Here is a 23,212-nt window from a genome sequence, read left to right as displayed (position 1 = left end):
AAAGCCTAACTACACAGTTTACCTATGAAGAAAAAGAAGAGAAGTTCAGGTATTCACTGAGTAGAGTATAATATCCTGTAATGTCCCTCCTCAGTGACCTCCAGGAGAGGAGGCACCCGTTCAGTATCTTCTTATAAATGTTGGTATCTTCTGGAGAGTGACCCTAAAGGTGCCAATTAACATCATAGTGATAACTCCTGGCAAGTGTGTAAGATGACATGTCATCTGATAGGACACTAGGCAGGAACACCTATAAGGGGAAGTGAGTACTATGGAATTTTACCCCTCAGCAGGAAACTCAGTGTTTGCATGTTTGGCTGCACCTTGGAATCACCTGGGCCAAGAAAGCCAAAAAAAATATGTCCATTTGTATTTCCTCTTAGGAGAAATGTCTATTTAAATCCTGTCCACTTTCTAATTGAGTTATTTGTTTTATTGTTATTGAGTTGTAAAAGTTTTTTATATACATATTCTAGATATAAGTTCTTTATAAGAAATATGATATTCAAATATTTCTTCCATTCTGTGGGTTGTCTTTTCACTGTCTTGAAGGTCTCTACTGAAGCAGAAAAGTTTTTAATTTTGATAAAGCCCAATTTATTGTTACTTTGTTGCTACTGCTTTTGGCATTCTATCCAAAAAGACTTTATATAACCCAAGGTAATGAAAATTCTCTCCTACATTTTCTTCTAAGTGTTTTATAGTTTTAGCTCTACATTTAAATCTATAATCTGCTTTGAGTTAATTTTTCTGTACAGTGTGAGAAAGGGTCCAAATTTTTCTTTTGTATGTGGTTATCCTAGAGCAAGTTTTTCAAATAGTGTCTTCACTGATGGTTAGTGAACATCTTGCTAAAAGTCAGCTGTGTGGTGAACTTCATGGGGCATGGCATATGAGGCATCTATGCCAAAAATGAATTACCAGAGAGTTCCAGCTTCTTCTGCTCTTCCCAGGGAGCCCATACACTGGTCAAAATTCTAAACACACACTTGGAACTACCAAAGAACACAGTTACACTGAACACGTATACACATTTACACATTTACATTTACTCTGATCAGTATACTGGGGTCTCCTTAATGGGTGGCAGGAGGCGGGGGAGTACTTAGAAATTAGATGAAGAGTGATGATAATCACCAAAGGTTTCTGAAGGAGTTATCTTCACCTTTGTGTGCTAATATGCATATACACACTTAAACTGTAGTGTGTGACCTGTAAGTAAGGAAATATCTGGCTGAATGCCATGGTGCTATTGATGATGTTTCATTTCTTTGTGCTCTTACCTATTTAAATGAAAGAAGGAAACTCTCTGAAAATTATGTCAAATTACTTCCAAGAATGTGACAAATTGTTTTATCTGCAACTTCTCAGGAAAACAGCAGATGAACCATCCCTCAGAAAGCTCTTGAGTGAAATGTAGTCTGAAGAAGAGAGGTTTACCATCCTTACCCAAGGTTCTGTGCTATTATGGTGGGAGGTAGGTCAGAATGGGAACAGTTCCACCAACAAGCAAGGATACCACTATCTGTCAAGTCACCAGACTGAGAGTTCAAATTTAGGAACAAGTCGAGTTCCTTCCCTCTCTTCAGCTCTAAAAGAGATGATTCTTGTACAGGCAGGTGCATCTGCCACTAATGTCTTCTATGTGCTTCTCTAGGAAGGGAACAGTCATGACAAATGTCTTTCTTGTACAGGCAGATTCATCAGCCACAAATGGCTTCTGTGTGCTTCTCTAGGAAGGGAACAGTCATGACAAATGTCTTTCTATACTGCTGAGCTTAAGGAAGGGAAGTTAAGGTATGCTTTGGGGGATCATATTGAAACTTCTGTCACTTCCCATAAATCCCCAGGCAAATACCTTTTTATCCCAAGAAGGCAGCAAGGGAAATGAGCACAAGATCTCATAGGCCTGGGTTCAAATCCTGACTCTACCACACAATCTGGGTAATTTTCAGCAAAGTATCTAACTTCTTTGAGCCTCACCTTTCTCTTCTTTGTTATGGGAATATAAAAATATCTATTAATGGTCATCGTCAGATAAGCTGGGATAAGTGTAAAATCCCTTCCTTGAGTTGGCAGTTAATATATGCTATTTTCCTTCTCCCTTTTAATACCAAAGATATAGTACACTTGCAGTTTTAAAACTCATTTTTGGGGCCTTGAACCCAAAGAATGAAAAGGACCATTAGCCAACATGAAGGTTGGATTTAGAATTTGATGTGTCAGATCCCACTCCTATATCATTCTGTTCCTTCAGTTGTCTGAAGGCCCTTGTTTCTTGGCAGGATATAGGACGGCACCTCATGGGGTCTTCCTGCCACCCTAAGAAAAACATCCCTACTGTCCAGGACTTTGGTGATTCATCAGCATTCCAGCAAACTACCCAGCTGTTTGAAACAGCAGGTATTTATTTTCTTTGGTCTGAATATGCAAAGATGAAATGCAGCTGCCTGTTTTTGGAAAAGCTTTCTTGGTCTGTGTCATTTGGTTAGGTTAAGCACCAGAATGTGTTATGACCTTGGTCTACACACTAACCTTTCCCAGGTGCCTGTTTATGCTGCTATTTATGGGCCACAAAGCTGAAATGAAGCCCAAGTTTCCCTAACCTTGTTTTTGGAGAGGTTAATTGTTCAGCAGGACTATTCATGTGACTGTCAGTAGCAGGGAACATTTACCATGACAAGTGTGTGAGGCCTTGTACAGAGGAAGTTATGAAGAGGCATGAAACTTAGCTTGCTTCTTCAAGGGACCTGGGGTATGTCATGCTCTCAATCACTTCCATTGCCTCTGAATGATGAGGAAAATATTGATCTCTTCTTCCATGGGCCTCCCTGTAATGTCCTGAGGGTCATCAGCAAAACAACAGACAGGGGAGGATTTTGCCCAAAGAGCAATGCATACCTCCAGGTGGTGGCATCTCTATTTGTATTCCTATGGAATTCAGTTCAGCTGCTATCTACAGAACACTCAGAATTCCCTTGATGATGGTGTGTCAAAAATGGGGAAGAACGAATTTGAGAAGTATAAATGAGTAAGCCTGAAAAGAAACAATAATTCAAAATGGAATTTAAAAAACAATAATCCAATAAGGAATTTAGCCCTTATTTTTACTAGGCCACATTATCATATATGTCCTTTTTAGAAACTGTGTGGATATAAGTAGAGATATTAAAAAGTAGAATAAACTACTTACTCTCCACATGAAGAGAGGAGAACAGAGGTATATATAAATTCCAAGCAGTATTATGTTCCAAACCTCAAAATCCTTTTTTGGAATTTGGCCCAGAATATATAAATCTGGACATATAAGTACAAATGTTACTCATATAACTATAAATATGTAAGCCTAAACTATTTGATTTTGAAATGCAGTCTGTTATAACTTAGACACATTTAAATATACTCCATTTCTGTTGGAGTTCAGCACATCCCCTTGAAAAATGTAGGACTTTATAATGGGGAAAAAAGGAGACATGGAGAACAATTTGAGGATGTTTTACGTTGATAATAACTTTAAATTTTTTAGATGGAGAAGTCCATAGTGTGACTTTCAATTAAATCTAGAATTCTCAATTAAATCTAGAATTTACATTTGAAAAATATAGCCAAACCTTCAAGAATTCAGCAATAGTAAAGTATTATGTAATTTCCCTAGGCTTGGAGAAAATAAAATGGGGGTTTCCGGTTTAAACAAAATCTCATGTTGTTGTAAGGATCAAATGAAAAGATGCAAAAAAGAATGCTTGGGGATGGGTGGCATCTTCAGCAGGCTACCAGAGGAGGCCATACAGCAGTGTGGTAAGGAGCCTGGCTTTGGAGCCAGATTGCGTGTATCCCAGGTTGGTTATCCCAAATTCCAATCTGACTGCACTTGTATGGATTCTCCAGCCTCTATGCACCACAGTATCCACATGTAGAAAAGGGAGCAGAATAATTCTCATGACAACTATATAGAGAAATCAGTTAGCACATGTAACATTGTCAAGACAATGCCTGGCATATAGAAAGTGCTCAGCTGATGTTGGTAATGATGTTGGTGGTTGAGATGATGATGCAGGTGTATTTGGGGAAAGTGAGAGTACAAAAAGGAAGAAGTATTTGTTTTTGAAGATATGGGATAAACAAGATGACCCAATCTACTCTTTAAAGAGGTGTAAACAGAATACTAGAAACTCACCGTATTTGGAAATAGAATGGAAAGGAATACCCAATTCGTATATACATTCTAGGTTGAGACGATTCTTTTTTTTTCTTTTTTTTTTAATTTTTATTTTTTATAAACATATAATATATTTTTATCCCCAGGGGTACAGGTCTGTGAATCACCAGGTTTACACACTTCACAGCACTCACCTTAGCACATACCCTCCCCAATGTCCATAACCCCACCCCCCTCTCCCAACCCCCCTCCCCCCAGCAGCCCTCAGTTTTGTGAGATTACGAGTCACTTATGGTTTGTCTCCCTCCCAATCCCATCTTGTTTCATTTATTCTTCTCCTACCCCCTTAACCCCCCATGTTGCATCTCCACTTCCTCATATCAGGGAGATCATATGATAGTTGTCTTTCTCTGATTGACTTATTTCGCTAAGCATGATACCCTCTAGTTCCATCCACGTCGTCGCAAATTTCATTTCTTTTAGTTGAGACGATTCTTGATGCTCGCAGAAATATTAGCAGTACTTAGCATAATTTACAAATGAAATATTTTGAGCAATTATTGCATATATACCATGGAGCCACAAAATTACAGTTTAAAAATGAAGCTTACCAAGAATTTAATAGTAAGTATCACAGAGATGATGAAATGATGATGTATGATAATAAAAGTTTTTATTGCCACAAATACGGGATGACAGCATTATTCAAGAACGGTAGGCAGAACAGCCTCACTCCACAGAGAGAGGGACATCTCTTCACAAGACCTTTTCCAGAGCTAAGCTATAGTTATTCTTCATGCTTTTGACCAGATTTTGCCACCCGTTTTCTAAAACAATGGCCAAATACTGCATCCTGGAAAGGCAGAGCCACCCAAACCTTTTTATGACTGTCGTCCATGTGCCTGCGCAGTGCACCTCGACTCTGCCTGGGATGCCCCCTCCCTCCTTACTGCCACAGACACAGGCTGGGTAAAATGGCCCCCAAAGAGAGCCATCTTTGCTTCTCTACCAGCTGAGGGAACTTGTCTGTGGGCTATTTCAGATCTGCCAAAATTATTCCAGCAACACTTGGCAAAAGCCCAGGCTGTGAGATTTTCATGCTAAAAATGGAGAATTGGGGCCAATATTCTTACTATAATTTTCTTAATTCCAAGAGTTTAAAAATAAAATATATACATATATATGTATTCAGTAACAGGGCTGGGAAGCAGCTGGGCAGCCTGGCTGAGAGGCTGGATAAAAAGAGAGCAGCTGTGTTGGTCTTAAGCCTGAGCTGGCTGCATAACCCTTGATTTCTTTGAACTCTGGGCCTGAGGATTCAGGGCCATAAAACAAAGCTAACAAGTGTTGAGCTATCTGATTTCTTGTGAAACATAAAGAAGAGAGTTGATTGTTAGGCAGTTTGCAAATGGAAAGTATTGCAGAAATGCTTATAATAATAAAAGGCTTATTATAGCACTTTCCCAGGTTCGGGGACTACCGTAATGGGAAGTACGGCACATGCAAGACCTAACACGTCTATCAAAGAGCTGGTGGGATGTGTGCAAAAGTACATACTCTATTATATATGGAGATATCTCATATGCCGATCAACATAATAAGTCTAGCTGGACAGATGCTTTGGTATAAGATAAGCAAAGCAAGCATGGGAGTGTTTCAAAGCCATTTATGCACAGGTAGACATAGCTAAAGTATGTTTCAGCTACAGAGTAGGGATCGGGGCGTGTCATGCCTGTTGGTATCTTCACGCTACCTTACGACTATCAAGTGCCTAACATTCTGTCTTGCACATAGTAACTGACCAATAAATCATCAGTTCTTTCCCTTACCCCTAGCATTTTGTCATTAGTGGAGATGGCTTGAAGAGAGGGTCATGGGGAGTTCTGAATTCCAAGAGCACACAGTCTAAATAATCAGTAGGTTTACTATGCAAATGTAGCCTTGAGATGATGTCACCCTATGTCACCCACCAGATTGTCACCTTACATCAAGCCTGTGAAGATATTTTTTTTTAAGATTTTATTTATTTATTTGACAGAGAGATCACAAGTAGGCAGAGAGGCAGGCAGAGAGAGAGGAAGAAGCAGGCTCCCTGCTGAGCAAAGAGCCCGATGCAGGGCTCGATCCCAGGACTCTGAGATCATGACCTGAGCCTAAGGCAGAGGCTTAACCCACTGAGCCACTCAGGTGCCCCGATATTTTTGACCTGTCATTGGTTATCTTTTATTCAGCGAGTGCTATAAAATTGCCTGTTGGTTCTACTACCTCTGTTATGGCCATTTACAACATTCTAAGGTTGTGATTTCCTGTAGTGAACACCGCTGGACAGATTCTTACTTGTTGAGCATTGCTTATTGCTTCTGCTATCTTTATAAACACTGCCAAAAGCCTTTAATCCTCTCTCTCAGTCGAGAGTATCTTTGGGGTTGTTTTTGCGGTTAAAACTAACCTTTTGGCAGAGAGCAGAGTGAACGAGGAAAAGGGAACCGGGGTAGGAAGCAGTCTATAGAAAGATCTTTGGGAAGAGCCCTTTTCCCTGCATTATATTATGCTTTACATTCCATTAGAGACAAGGGATTGAAAACAAAGAACAAACCTGGCTGAGAACCTGAAAGGCAAGTTTCAGCGTGAGTGAATATTTAACAGCCTCAAAGAGGGGGTTAAAATGAAATTCTGACAACCTTAACTGCACTTTTTCTCGAAGTATTGCTATCATGATAAAAGGTGAAACGTCAGTTGTCACCTATTATTCCGTCTAACAGTACTTGATAATTTGTTCTCTGTGGGAGCACTTGCCCTTTAATAGTTTGGACTCCGTGTTTTTGACTGACTGACTACCCAAGGATCACAAGTACTTCAGCCATTTACCTGCACGTGGGCAGCACAGCCAGGACCAGCTCTGCATCGCCAGGTCCTCCTGGGCTTTGCTGCTGGTGGCTTCTGCCGAGCAAATGAGGCCTGTGATATGGGTTATTTAGTGCCCCAGGTTTTAAGCCACTCCAATAACCGGTACTCCTCCTTAAACTTTGGAAACACACTAGTGACTAATGGTCATCTTTTCCGAAAAGAAGAGCCCAGGTTCTTTCTATGTGTCAGGAAAACATCATTCTACATTCAGAAGGTCACATAGAGTCTCCCTCAAAATATTCTAGAAGAGTAGATACTGCTTCCCACAGAGTGGTGAAGGGGTCTTCTATCTAATTCTATTGGCATAATAGCAAGTTTGCTTTTTTTTTTTAATTGTAAGCTGAATTTTTTATTTTTACTTTTTTCTCCTTTTTCTTAAATTGTGTTATGTTAGTCACCATACAGTACATCATTAGTTTTTGGTGTAGTGTTCCATGATTCATTGTTCATGTATAACACCCAGTGCTCCACACAATACCTGAGCTCCTTAATACCCATCACTGGGCTAACCCATTCCCCTCCACCCCTCTCCTTTCTAAAACCCTCTGTTTGTTTCCCAGAGTCCATAGTCTCTCATGGTTCGTCTCCCACTCTGATTTCTCCCCCTTCTGCTACTTCACCACTTAGGGCATCTGCTGGGGGAAATCTACAAGGTGACAGTTACACAGATCCAACCGATAAAGAAGCTTACATTTTGTGGGAAAAGTCAGATGAGAGGTATAAGTCTTTGAGAGATGTAGGCTGACCAAGAGATAGCTTATCCTGAGTTTAGAAATTGGAATATTAGAATCAGTCATGACCCATCAAACTCAAATATCCTTGGGGATGTAGAGGTAAAGGAGATGAATGATGGATGTGTACCGATGGTAACAGAGTAGAAGGCGTGAGCGCCATTTAAATGGAACCCCATCCCTCAGTGAGAGATCTCAGTGCCAGACAAGCGCTGGTCCATTATTGCCAGGCTTTCAGCGTTTTTAAACTTTTTCTTTTTAACTTGGCAAATATTTTACCATGTTTAACTCCTGAAAAGTATACACAAAAACAATTCTAGGTACCAAACTTGGTCCATAGGCCAGTAGTTTTTTTCCCTCTGGGTTATGGCATATGTCATTATAAAATTCCATCTCACCTTCATTGTCATTGATTGTCAAAGGTTAGTTGCATGGAAAGCAGATTCTGAAACAGAATTTAACCAGGTTGTGGTTTACTCTGGGAAGTGTTCTTGAAATCAACACCATTAGTGGAAAGTGAAGGAAGCAGCTTAAGGATAGAAAAAAGTTTGAGCTACAGCCAAGTCTTAATGGAGGTCTCAGCCAACCTCATAAAGGCTAAAACTGGATGGCCCAGCAGAGTTGCTCCAAGTTGAATGAGGGGACAGGGTCTTTATTCCCAGTATGGAGCAGTCATCAGATGTGGATTGTTTTGGAAAGGGGTGTGACTTTAAATAATGAGGCTCTCATCAAATAAAGAAATATCCGTTGGACAGGCCACACTCTGAGTAACTGGAGAATCAGTTATTCCTCTCTGAAGAGGTATCTAGATGGTGCATCACGACATCCACCATAGTGGTTTTTCTACATGGACTGTGTTGTCCCGAAAACAAGGGACAAAGTCTCAATCATCTTTGAACTAATCTGACATGCCCTGGAGAAGAGAGATGGTTTCATATACACCATTTTCCCATTCCCCTTTTCTTTGTCACTTCTTGCGGCCTGTGTACCTCTCCCAGAAGCTATTGGAACAGCATTCCTAAATCCTCTGAGGAATTCCTAGCCCCTTGATTCAACCTCAGAGCTATAATGTTGTGGCCTACAATGTATATTGTGGGCTTTTGTAAGGATAAAATTTCAACATAAGGGTATGGAGATGTATTGAAATGTAATCATTTACTCATATTTAGAACATGATTTTTTTTGATAGCCTACTATGTACCAGGCACTGACTGCCCACTTTGAACAAAATATGTTCTCTTCATGCAAGAAGGTTGATATTTAGTTGTCAATGCAGATGCACAGGAAGACAAATGCAATGTGATAGTTGCTGTCATAGTGCTGGTCACAAGTGTTGTCTTGGAAAGCCACTTGGATTACAGCCTCTAGTTAGAAACAATTATAATAATCTTGCTGAACAACAGTTGACCAAGGCAATCAGTGCCAACTGGGCTAGAGAGTGTCAGATTATAAAATGTGTTAAGGAGGTGGTCTCTGCAAGATTTGGTGAGTATTAGCATAATGAAGAGTGGGGAAGTGAGAACAGTAGTACTTTGTCCAGGTTGTAGGCTTAAACATGATTGTGAAATGGGGAGAAGTGAATGAATGATGGGATAACTAAAGAGAAAGATACAAAGCACAAGGTATAAGCTACTGATAATAAAGATGTAGTTTAGTGTTTAATAAGTGTTTATGGAATTTATTCTTCCTTGTGAAATAAGGCAGGCAGTCATTCATAACTCTTACATCTGTCATATTTTGATAAGTATAATTAGAGCCATGGACAGTGCACTGTGGAAGGACAAAGGGGAGGAAGGCATTAATTTCAATTAATGAGATGGGAAGATCTTCTTGAAGTAGGTTAATAATGATGATGATGACGATAGCTGATATGAATGGCTGTTAAGTCCTGAGACCTTTTATGTCTAGTTATGTTAAGTGCCTTTTATGTCTTAACTCATTAAGTCCTTTCCATAATCCTGTAATATCAATACTATTACCATTCTCTCTATAGAGATGGGGAAACTGAGGCTCTCAGAAACATTAAGCAATTTACCCAAGATTTAATGAGAAGAAATTTGTGGCCCTGGGATTTGAACTCTGAAGCCAAAGTCTGCTGTCTTATCACAAAACTATACTCTTTCCCACCTGAAATGGACCTGGAAATAACCACGGGAGAGCAGAGAGTTCCAACTGAAGGGAACTGTTTTTCAAAGAACTGATGCTATTTTGAATTTGGGAAGGGAAATGCATGAAGTATGACCAAACATGAGTTTCAGGGGTGGAAGCATGGTTTGAGGTTTACGTTTGGAAAGTTAGATGAAAGCATGCTGGTCAGTGGCCTTAAATACCAAACTGAGGAGTCAGGGTTTTAGTCCATGTGGAATGGAGAGCCAGAAAGGATTGTGGAAGGAGACATGGTAAGATGTGCATTTGGAAATAGTAACTGTGGCTATGAAGGGTGGACATATAAGTGGATGTACTGGAAGCGGGTGCTACCAAGGAGGAAGCCCCTGAATGTTGTCTAGGCACTTTGTATGAGGACAAGGGCAAGGAGACAGAATGAAAGGAAGAGACCTACTGGAGGTAGGAGGTGGGAAACAAAGGATTCTGTTAGTGCAGTGGCTCAGGTTTTGAGGTTGTGATGTTGGAAACACACAACTTTAAAGATAAAGTTGGGTGGAGAGAAAACATGAGCTCACTTTCAGGTTGTGAAATTGGAGTCTGGGGCTTCAAGAGAGGGGCTCTTCTAGAAGAGACTTGGGAACACCCACTTAAAGGTTCTCATGGACACCAGAGCTTGGATGAGGTGGGACTGAGGTTCAGGAGAAAACATCCAGGTTGAGTAGTCTGAAAGGATACATTTAAAGAGAGGGTAAAGGAAGATGACTTTTAAAAAGTTGTGTATCATATTATTAAAAAACAAATGAGCTGCTCCTATAGCTATAGGCTGTGAAAGATATCTGTGAAGTTATAGTTTTAGGATAAGAGTTCATATTTAAGATTGGGTAGAATGTTCCAGGAAAGGGTAAGATTAACACATGATGATTTGTTGTGAAATTTTCTAGAAGCCCAGTACTCCAGTTCCATATGGGAACATAGCCCTGACTTCCCATGGAGGGGTGGTGAGCTCAGGTCGTTCTAATGTCTTTGGCTACTCAGAATGTGCATTTTTCTATTAAACCACTGTATGATGCTATTGAATTCTGACTTGTTTAAAATGAGTATAGATTATTACTTTTATATGACAATATAATTGCAGGATCCATTTTTATGATATATATATATATATATATAGATGTATATATATAGTTCAAAATCTGAAGAATTTCAAGACAAGTTATGTTAGATGTAACAGGAACAAGCAATCCTCCGATATTTGAACAGTGTGATGATATGTCCAGCCATCTCTGCTCCTCCAGTACATACAAATGTTGTGTGTGTGTGTGTGTGAATTATAGTGTATTTTATTTTTGTCTGGGAATTATTTGACAGTTTGAGTGTTCCCCTAAACATAAGTGAGAATGTCAAAGCCAAGAGGAGAATGAAATTTCTGTTGCAGAAATTTTCAACATAGTTTATTCTCCCAAGTAGTAGGCTGGTGACCAGTTGTCTTTGCCTAATTGTTAATAAAGATTCAGCATTTCAAATTATATTCTTATTTTATAGCAGTTATTAATAGAGCCCCATCTTTAGGACATCTGCAAGGCATCATTTATAATAGAATTCTTGTTATTCCATAAAATTCCTATTAGATCTTAAAAATGACAATCAGGTTGTATCATTTTTCTTGGTAAAAATTTCTCTCCCCAAGAAGAAAATTATACCTTTACTTAAATTTTGTTGTAATCAAGGAATACATTTGTATAGTCATAAATCATAAATGTATGGCTTTGTGAATTTTTACATTTATATGTGTCTGTGGAGCCACCAGCCACACCAAGTTATAGAACATTCCAGCACCTCTGGAATGAGGATCCTTATTTCAGTCCCCCTCACTGTCAGTCGCCTGCCTCAATGGTAACCTCTATTCTGACGGCTATGATATTGGTCAATGATGCATGGATTTTAAGTGCAATACTTACGAATCAATATTTTGAACTGTATCTATTGGAATGTGCTAGAATTACTGGGAAGTGCTCTTGACTCCTTTCCAGAGTTCACTTGTATAAGAAGAACTCTTTCTATTTGAGTGACTAATCCATAGGCTTTTGAGTCAGAAGTGGCACCCTCTAATTATACGCAGGGTGAATAATATCAAGGGTGGAAATTATACTAAGGGTGAATGATTTTATGGAATTGTGCCCTCTAAAGGAGGTCATGGATTTTCACCATTTTCACAGAATTAAATCTCTACTAAATTTTGCTCTTCTTTCACCATTCCCCTACTCCTAAGTATGCTGGTGGATATTATCTGAATGAAATTTCTTTGTGTCCATTGAATCAAATTATAGTATATATAGTAATGATAATACCTTGTCCTTATAATCCTTGTCTCCAACTCTGGAGGTTCTCCTGGTTGGGACAGTTTCCAACACATAAAATTGCAGAACTTGATAAAAATGACAGTTCGAGATCAACCCTCTCGTTTTAACAACTCAGGACACATGAAAACAACACCAAATGGCCTTATTTTCTTTCTGCTCTATGGGGCTTCTACTAAGGGTTGTTCTACAATTGTACTCTAAGTCCAAACTTGATGCTATTGAGAAACCAAATGTAGAGATCTAGCTTAAGCTCATTCCTTCAATTAAATCTGATGAAGGGTGGCAAGACTCAGTGTGGCCCAGATTGCTGATCGTTGCTACTGGTGAGATAATTATCCAGGCCAAAGAGGCATCAGAGAGACTAGCAATAGGTTAGATAGAAATAAAGGTAAAGAATGTTCTTTGGGGGCCTAGGTGGCTAAGACAGTTAAGCGTTTGCCTTTGGACCAGGTCATGATCCCAGAGTCCTGAGATAGAGTGTCTGATTGGCTTCCCTGATCAGTGGGGAGTCTACTTCTCTGCCCCTCCCCTGGCTCATGTGCTTTCTCTCTCTCCCTCTCACTCACTCTCTCTCTAAGTAAAGAAATAATATCTTTTAAAAAAAAGTGTTCTTTGGTTATTAATTCCAAAAATTCTTCCCTAATTGTTGAGAATTTGCCTTCTTGAATAGTAGCAGAAGTTCACAATTCCATCAAAGGAAGCTACTCTAAGGCAAATTGGTTAACGAGACTTGTTTATTAATCAAAGTTAAGAAAGTCCTATTTCCTATACATTGTTCCTTTCTGTGAAAAGACTGTGACAACGTGACTTAGTTTCCTGGGAGAATTTTCTAACACCTTTAATGAAAAAAAAAAAAAAAAAAGTGGGTTTGTATGAGTATGTAAACACACGCAAGAATGCTTGTGAGAAGATCTATTTACTCTATGCTTAAGATAGAACTGAACTGAGTTGGCAAGAGAAGGGAATTGTGTTAATATGAAGGTTTCTCAAAGTTACAATTATAGTCCTATTGACAGGATAACAAGAAACTAATTACCCTTCTAGGCTGAAGGAGACATTTTCAGGATATACTTGATCACATGTCATCAACAAAATATGTCATGACATTTTTAAATTATTCAGTGCATCTCATGGAAATGAAAACAAATTCAAATACTTAAAATAAAAGGTAGTCATTTTTGCTTTTTACCCCCATCCCTTCCCTTAGTTAGGGAAGACAACTATGGTTATTAGTTTATGCCACATTTTTATTATTATTATTATTATTTGGCAGAGAGAGAGAGAGAGAGAGAGAGAGAGAGCAAACACAATCAGGAGAGCTGCAGGCAGAGGGACAAGCCCTCAGTGGAGCAAGAACCCCAACATAGGGCTCAGTCCCAGGACTCTGGGACCATGACCTGAGCCAAAGGCAGATGCTTAACTGACTAAGGAACCCAGGTGCCCCTCTTCTAGATATTTTTAATGCAGCTACAGCATGAACAGATGGATCGATAGAGGGATAGATGGATGGATTTGAGTGAATGTATTTATTTATTCCATTTCTGAGTCAGTTACCTTCTTGAAGATTCAACAATGAGCCAAAACAGATATATCACCAACTTTCCTAGAGATTATAGTTCAGCAGAGCGAAAAAAAAATGCTAATCATATACACAGGTAAATGTATGATTATAAATTAATGCAACAGAGCGTGTGAGTTTCTCTGAGGAAGTGACAATTGCACTGGAATCTGAAGGAAGAATGGAAAACTAAGTTGGATGTGGAGGTGAATGTTCTAGAAAGAGAAAAGACCATGTATTAAGGACCATAGCTTGTTCAAGTACCTGAAGGTACCCAGGGTGGCTGGAAGGTAGACTGAGCAAAAGGTTAAGTGTTTAGTTAGAATCCAGTTAGGAGGCTACTGAAGAAATATAAGGCAAAGAATAAAGGCAACTTGGACTAGCATATCATTGAAGAAAAATGGAGACATTTAATGGTCTTTTGGAAAATAAAGCCCACATGATTTAGTAATCAATTGGATGTACATGGCAAGGAAGAAAGAAACTCTGTTTCTTTATTTCTTTGTATATATGGAATTATCCTACATTCATTGCTCTGACCTTGCATTTTTTTCTTTGAATAAATTGTTTTGGAGATTTCTTCCCTCTCTTTTCAATAATATCTTTTTTAATAAGTTCACTGTATTTCATGGTATAAATGTATCATAGTTCTTTTCACCAGTACTTCATTCCATTTTATGTTTTTGCTTTTTTAATGGGGGAGGTGGCATTTAAAGCAATAGTGCAATTTAAAATAACATACTTATGCTGTACATTTGCATTTTTTTTAAAAGATTTTATTTTTATTTATTTGACAGAGAGAGATCACAAGTAGACGGAGAGGCAGGCAGAGAGAGAGAGAGAGGGAAGCAGGCTTCTTGCTGAGCAGAGAGCCCGATGTGGGACTCGATCCCAGGACCCTGAGATCATGACCTGAGCCGAAGGCAGTGGCTTAACCCACTGAGCCACCCAGGCGCCCCATACATTTGCATTTTTTAGTTTGGGCAGTGTGATGCAATAAATTCCCCACCAGTGTTAATTGCTATGTTAAAAAAAGTGGTACGTTTAATATTTGATAGATAATTTCAGAATGCCCTTAAAAAAAAAAGATTACAGTATTTTATGCCATCACCAATAATTTGTTAAGATTGCTTGGGTCATCATTCCATTCACAAACCTAACAATGTTTTTAATTTTTGCCAGTTTGATTGGTACTAAAACTTTTTTGTAATTTGCCTCCCTTTAAAACAAGTCTGAGTGTGTCTGTGTTATTGGCCAGTAGTCCTTATTTTTTTAAAAAGATTTTATTTATTTATCTGAGAGAGAAAGAAAGAGCTCAAGCAGGGGGAGGAGAAGCAAAGAGAAGCAGACTCCCTGCTGAGCAGGAAGCCAGACTCAGGGCTGATCCCAGGACCCTGGGACTGTGACCTGAGCTGAAGGCAGATGCTCAAAGGACTGAACTACCCAGGCACACCCCATTAGTCCTTATTTTTAATGTAAGCAGCTTGTTCATAATATTCATCCATATATCTAATGATTTTTTCTTTATTTGTACAAGATTTTTGTTTCTTAAGGATATCAATCCTTTGTCTAGCAATAGTATAAAAATTTTAAAAAATCATCGTCATAGATACCAAAGATACCAGAAAGGCATTTTACAAAATTTATCAACCTTTTCCCCTTTTCTTTATTAGTTCTCCAGAAATAGTATTCTGGTTTTTATTTTGTATTCTGAGCTCCATTGAATCCCTTTTCTATTTATTCTACTATCTTTTCATCTCATTTTTGCTTTATTCTTTCAACAAACTCATCCTTTTTAATATCTCATGTGAAGCAATGTATTCATTGTCTATTTTTTCTGGTTTCTTAAGGGCTTTTTTCTAGAATATATTTTTCATTAGTCTTTGACACTTTTATCTCTTCCTTACTCTCTTTCCTCTTCTTTCCTTTATGTTCTTTTTTCTTTTTGCATAGTTTTCATGCCATTTATTTTCATCTTCTTCATATTTAATGTGGAAAATGATAGCTATACCATCTCTTTTCTCAAAGATTGTATCCATGAACATATTTATCATCCTGTCTTCTCTAAGACCTGTTCATTTTCTCTAGGAATTTAAGTTTGAGGACTGGGTATTACTGGGATTCTACTGCTGCTTGAATTTAGAGACTCAACTGGGAAACACGGACAGTAATAGTTGATGAATCTGGGTTCTACTGTTTGTCCTGCAGTTTCATTTAGCATTTTATACCAGTATTTTTTTTTTTTTTAAGAAGGGACACGGTGTTATCCATGGGAACCCTTTGGTACAGATTATGCTGTAATTTGAAAAGAGTTTTTGGAGTTTTTGCTTTTGACAGACAGTTCAATGCACTTACTTCCCCAGCTTCAGCTCTCCATTCCAAAGAGTCTTCTTACCTTAGGTGAGTCAGTGTCATGGTGGTGGGTCAAGATTTCTACTCCAGCTCAGTCTGCAAAAATGTTTGTAGCCCACATGGCCTACTGACCACTCAGAAAGCTGCTCTCTCTGAATTACAGGGAATTTGTCAGATTCCCCCCAAATTTGTTCAACTCTCCCAGAACTGCTTTGCTCTCCTAGAATTGCTTTGGAAATAAAAATCACTTACTCTTGGATCTCTACAATGTTGTATCTCTCTCTCTGATCACCATCTTTCAGATATTGTTTTGCCAGATTGTATCTCTTCCTTTGTTTTAAGGCTCTTGCTATTTAATATTTTTGCTCACTTTACTAAATTTGGGAGAAAGGGATTTTGGCTGCATGACCTTGGCTATATCTTTTAGCCTTTTTTTTTTTTTAAGATTTTATTTATTTATTTGACAGAGATCACAAGTAGGCAGAGAGGCAGGCAGAGAGAGAGGAGGAAGCAGGCTCCCCGCTGAGCAGAGAGCCCGATGCGGGGCTCGATCCCAGGACTCCGAGATCATGACCTGAGCCGAAGGCAGCGGCTCAACCCACTGAGCCACCCAGGCGCCCCTCTTTTAGCCTTTTTGTATCAAATTTTCTTATCTGCAAAATGGGAACAAATAATTGCTACCATTTCTGTTTTTAGGATCAAATCAGATAATTTATTAGAAAGTGCTGTGTGATAAACAACCTAATATTATACCTCAAGGCCTGGAAGAAAAAACGAACTAAATTCAAAGTTAGCAGAAAGAAGGAAATAATAAAGATTGGGGCACAAATAAATGGACTAAGAATAAGAAAATAATAGGAATATAAACAAAGTTAAGTGGGAAATCTTTGAAAAGGTAAGTGAAACTGGCAAATCTTTGGCTAGACTAACCAAGAAAAAAGGAGAGAGGACTCAAATAAAATTATAAGTGGAAGATGAGACATTACAACAGATACCACAAAAATGCAAAGATCATAAGAGACTACTATGAACAACTGTTCATCAACAAATCAGATACCAAAAGAAATGGATAAATAGCTAGAAACATACAACCTACCAAGAATGAATTATGAAGAAATAGGAAATCTGAATAGACCAACAATGAGTAAAGAAATTGAATCAGTAATCATAAATATCTTAACAAAGAAAAGTCCAAGACCAAATGGTTTTACTGGTGAGTTCTGTGAAATGCCTAAAGAAAAATTCACATGAATTTTTTGCCAACTTTTCCAAAATAATGAAGAAATAGAACACTCCCAAAGTCATTTTATGAAGTTAACATTACCCTGATACCAAAGCCAAATAAAGACACTATAAACAAATAAACAAATGAGGAAACAGCACTGTAGGCTAACATCCCTGATGAATATAGATGAAAAATTTCTCAGTAAAATACAAGGAAACTGAGTTCAACACCAGTTGAACTAGGTGTTCATTTACTAGGATAAACGAGATTCATCCTGGAATGCAAAGATGGTTCAATAGACAAATCAATAAAAGTGGTACATCGCATTAGTAGAATGAAAGACAAAGATCATACAATCATCTTGATAGACACAGAAAGTGTTTGACAAAATTCAACGTTCTTTCATGATACAAGCTCTCAGCATATTGAGTATAGAAAGAACACACCTCAACATAATAAAGGCCATAAATGACAAGCTCACAACTAACATCATACTCAATGGTGAAAGGTTGAGAGCTTTTCCTGTAAGATTAGGAATAAGACAAAAACTTTCATCATTCCTATTCAACATAGCACTGGAAGTCCTAGCCAGAATAATCAGGCAAGAAAATAAAAAAGGCATTTAAATAGGAAAGAAAGTAGTGAAATTGTTTCTGTTTGCAGATAACATGATATTTCTTTGCAGAAAAGATGATCTTCTACATAGAAAACCCTAAAATTCACTAAAAAACTATTAAAATTAATGAACAAATTTATTGAAGTTGCAGGATTAAAAAATTGATATATAAAAATCACTTGCTTTTCCATATAAACAAATTATCTGGAAAAGAAATTTTTAAAATTCCATTCACAATAGCATCAAAAATAATAAAATACTTAGAAATAAATTTTACTGAGTTGGTGAAAGATCTGTACACTTCAAACTATAAGACACTGATGAAAGAAAATGAAAAAGAAACAAATGAGTGGAAAAATATGTTGTGTTCATGGATCAGAAGTTCATGTTAAAATTTCCATACTGCCTGAAGCCATCTATAAAGTCAATACAATCCCTATCAAAATCCCAAAAACACTTTTTTACAGGAACAGAAAAAAATCCTAAATTTGTATGGAACCACAAAGACTCCAGATAGCCAAAGCAGTCTTGAGAAAGAAGAACAAAGCTGGAGGCATCACACTTACTGTTTTCAAACTATACTACAAAGCTATAGAAATCAGAACAATATGATACTGGTGTAAAAGCAGACTGTAGGATCAAGGGAACAGAACTGATAGCTCAGAAATAAAACCCATGTATATATCATCCATTAATATTTGACAATGGAGTCAATAATATTTAATGGGGAAAAGATAGTGTCTCTTCAATAAATGGTGGTGGAAAGACCACCATTTATGGAAAGATATCTGGATGGTGGAAAGATATCTGGATGTAAAAGAATGAAACTAAACCCCATACACAAAAATTAACTCAAAATAGATTAAAGACTTAAATGTAAGTCGAGAAACTGGAAAATGGGAAACTGAAGAAAACATAGAGGAAATCCTCCTTAATATTGGTCTTGGTAATGATTTTTTGGATATGACACCAAAAGGCACAAGCAACAAAAGTCAAATAAGTGGGACTGCTTTGAACTAAGAAGCTCCTGTACACCAAAAAGTAACAATTAACAAAATGGAAAAAAAAAAAAAAAACCCTGTGGAAAAGAAGAAAATATTTGCAAATTATATATCAGATACAGAGTTGATATATGCATTACAATTTATAAATATGTATATTATATATTTATACATAAACACATTATATATATATATATATATGCATTATATATAATGCAGTATTATTCAACCATAAAAAAGAAGGAAATCCTGCCATTTGTGGCAACATGGATGAAACTTGAGGGTATTATCCTAGGTGAAATAAGTCAGACAGAGAAAGGCAAACACTGTATAATCTCACTTAAATCTAAAATCTAAAAGAAAATAAACTCATAGAAACAGAGTAGATTCATGGTTGCCAGGAGCAAAATTTGGACAAAGTGGATGAAGATGGTCAAAGGGTACAGACTTCCAGTTATAAGATAATAAGATAATTCGTTCTGGGGATATAACATATAGCATGGTGACTATAATTACCAGTACTGTGCTGTATACTTGAAAGTTTCTAAGAAAAGAGATCTCAAAAGTTCTTACCACAAACTTAAAAAAAAGGTAACTATGTGAAATGATGGGTGTGTTAACTAATACATATATATCAAGCCATCACATTGTATACCTCAAGTTTATATAATGTGTTGATTATATCTTAAGAAAGCTGGAAAAATAGGGGGAAAAAGGTGTTTTGTGAGCTGTCATGTTCTATAAGAGTGTAAATTATTCTTAACTACTATTTGCTTAGAGACACGCAGAGACAAGAGTAAAGACTAGGAGAATAGCACTGAAGTGATAGAATATGTAGGTGTTCATAGGAAAGTACGGCTAAGCATTTAGGTCTGGTATGTAAAGTGAGATGGACTTGAAAGAAATCATAATTTTGTGATGGAGGGGGGTAGGGAGGATACAAACAGAGAAATGGTGGAGGGGGTGTACTCAGTATGCTGAGAGACCACTGAGTACCACAATTTCATTGAAATAGCAGGGTCATAGAACAATGTAAGAGGGGACACACATAGAGGTAAGAGGGGCCAAATTACAAAGACCTGATAGAGGAAGATGGACATTGTTCTGAATGCAGTATCAAACAGAGATTTGAGGGGCGCCTGGGTGGCTCAGTGGGTTAAGCCGCTGCCTTCGGCTCAGGTCATGATCTCAGGGTCCTGGGATCGAGTCCCGCATCGGGCTCTCTGCTCAGCAGGGAGCCTGCTTCCTCCTCTCTCTCTCTCTGCTTGCCTCCCTGTCTACTTGTGATCTCTCTCTGTCAAAAAAAAAAAAAAAAAAAAAAAAGACAAACAGAGATTTGATTTTTTTTTCTTTTTTTTTTTTTTTTTTTAAGTAGGCTCCATTCCCAGTGTGGAGCCCAATGCAAGGCTAGACCTCATGACCCTGAGATCAAGACCTGAGATGAAATCAAGAGTCAGACACTTAACCAACTGAGCTACCCAGGCAGCCCAAACATGATTTGATTTTTAAAACATTAGCAGGGGGATGCCTGGGTGGCTCAGTCATTAAGCATCTGCCTCGGCTCAGGTCACGATCCCAGGGTCTTGGGATCAAGTCCAGCATTGGGTTCCCTGCTCAGCAGGGAGCCTGCTTCTCCCTCTCCCACTCTTCCTGCTTGTATTCCCTCTCTCTCTGTGTCTCTCTCTGTCAAATAAATAAATAGAATCTTTTTAAAAAATTAGCAAGAAGCTTACACTTTATTTTTAAGGATGATTATGTGGCAGTGGTATGCAGGAAAAATGGAGATGAGAAAGCAGATGGGGAGGTTCCCTAAGTATGCCCAGGACGATCAGGTTTAAACTTCTTATAACCAGAATAATTACTAATAGTGGTCCCTCTTAATGCTGTCTATAATAAAATAAAGGTGATAAAATGTTCTTCAAGGACCTTGACCAGGGTTAGGGTAATGTACAGACAAAGAGAGGAACCAATGCCAGGATATAAAAAATAAAGAACTGATGGAGTTTGATGCTTTAGGGTAGGAGCAAAGAGTGAAGAGGGGAGAGTATATGTGGGTCCAAATTTTCTGCAAGATGAACTGGGATAATGGTGTTGAGTGATTTTAAAAGGGGGGGAGGGGCTTATGGCAGGGACTGGAAGTAACATGGCTTAAAGAGAACAAGAATTAGCTTGTTGAGGACTGCCAAGTTGCTGAAGTCAATGAGGACACAGACTGGTCGATCTCACATAGGGCTGTATGATGAAGCTTAGGAGTTATATGTCACATTTATAAAACATTCATTGACTTGTGCTGAGCATTGTGAGGCAGATGAGAGATGCCAAGTCCCCTTGCTGAGTCACTTCTCTGAATTATGAAGACTTGTCACAGAATCTTCTTGTCCAATAAAATAAAAATTACATTATAGTACTTTACACTCCTAGAAGCGGTAAGTGGCTCAGACAAAACAAATAATAAGAAACACCCAGATACATTCTGTTACACTGAAAAATCTCTGCACTTTAAGGATCCTGAGTCAGGTGTTTCTCTTGGCTTTAGACATGGGTCTCCTTTCAAGTCAGAAAACATTCTCAAGATTTTTGTACTCTTGGCTCTCCTTTCTTGGAGCTCAACACCTGACAAATTGCAGTTGACCTTTTCTTATCTCTTAGTTTGTGGCTTTTTGTGACCTCACTGGGAACCTTTCCTTGATACATTGTAACTGAGAAATATAAATCATTAAATGCTATGTATCAGTTATAACATTTATGGTACAACTATGAAAATTTGTGCATATATGAGTATATAAGTGAACACATAAATGCATATATAAATTTGTACATGTATATATATACATATATATACACACACATATGTATTTATACACACACACACACATTTACATCCAAGTCAGTGTAATGCTTAAATGCGCAGGCTCTAGAATCAGGCAGACCATAAAGCACTCATCTCTGAAGTGGGAATAATGCCTGCCTCATAGGGTTAAATGAGGTGATGATTATAAAATGCTTTCAAATGATTTTGGCATTAAAAACAAAAGACTGGAAAAAAAATATATAACCAGTTTTTAAAACACCATTATATTTGGGTTGTGGGATTTGGGAATGTTTGTTTTCTTCTTTATACTTCTCTTTTTTCCCCCCAAGATTTTCTCTGTTATTCTTTATAAGAAGACAAAAAATAAAATAAAATTGATACAGTAAAAATTTTTATCAGTAAGATGAGTTTTTCAGAATAGTATTTACCACTGGAAAAAAAATTCTTACATGTTTATTAATGAGTTTTTTGAGTTCAAAATTCTCAGTTCATGTGTTTCCTATCTGTGTGGCATGTCCCTCCTGGCTTCTTGAAGCCCTTTGTCAACTCTTCCCCTTCTAAAGAGGTAAGAATCAGTGGCCTATTACTAAGACCATTGTCACCTAGCCTCAAAGACCTGACAGATCACTAAGTCAGAAAAGAAATATCCAGTATTTTTACAGATTCACTCAGTTTTTTCTTCATTCATACTTCAGTCTTCTCATTTCTAAGATCTAGCCTTTCCCTGATCACAAGATTAAAAGATGGATAGAATTGTCTCTATTCAAGTGCAAGAGGAATATCCCACTAAACATATATTTTCATTAAAACAAGTTAAGAGCTACTGGAAGATCTAAAACAAATCGTTGTTCACAATGGGAATTTCAGGTGATCCTAAAAAATGCGTAGAAGACAGGTATAATTTTACTACATTTATCCAAATATTTGCAGTCTTTTCTCTTTTTTATTCACAACATCAGCCCTAAATTGTCATGTATAATTTTACACATTAGAAAGTGGAGGAGGTATTAGGGGGATTTGTTCAAAATCCTTCAGAGACAGCAGGGTTGAGAGAAAACAATAGTCCACTTGCCCTATTTTGTCTGTGTCTTATTCACGCTGAATTTCTCTTGAGCCCATGTTACTGAATGATAGAATTGGTTTAATTCAACCTTGAAAACAAGAGAAAATTGGTCTAAGAATCAGCAAACCGGGGCATTGGGAGGCTATATGAGCTTTTTCTTCAAGCTTGGTCACTGGATTCCTGTATATCCCATCTTACACCCTTTCTTTGTTGGCTTGAACAAGTCACTTTTATAAATTAGCATTAACCTGTTATCTAGCTGACTTTGGAAGGTCCCTTATTTCATAGACTCATGAAATTTTGTAGCTAGAAAGAGCTCTAG

The 23,212-nt window shown here is 37.8% G+C and overlaps 1 protein-coding gene across 14 annotated transcripts in view; it reads left to right on the top strand.

Annotated features, from left to right (window-relative positions):
• THRB (thyroid hormone receptor beta) overlaps positions 1–23,212 on the top strand; it is a 377,970-nt gene that overhangs the window by 97,344 nt on the left and 257,414 nt on the right. Inside the window, exon 4 of one of the 14 annotated variants that reach the window (XM_047738183.1) lies at positions 2,286–2,403. The exons of the other annotated variants lie outside the window; for them this stretch is intronic. The gene's annotated coding sequence lies outside the window, so the exon portion shown is untranslated. The remainder of the gene's footprint in view (positions 1–2,285; positions 2,404–23,212) is intronic. 14 annotated transcript variants of the gene reach the window in all.

This window comes from Lutra lutra, chromosome 1, assembly GCF_902655055.1.
Source record: "Lutra lutra chromosome 1, mLutLut1.2, whole genome shotgun sequence".
NCBI lineage: Eukaryota > Metazoa > Chordata > Mammalia > Carnivora > Mustelidae > Lutra > Lutra lutra.
This window is presented reverse-complemented; position numbering and strand designations above follow the sequence as displayed.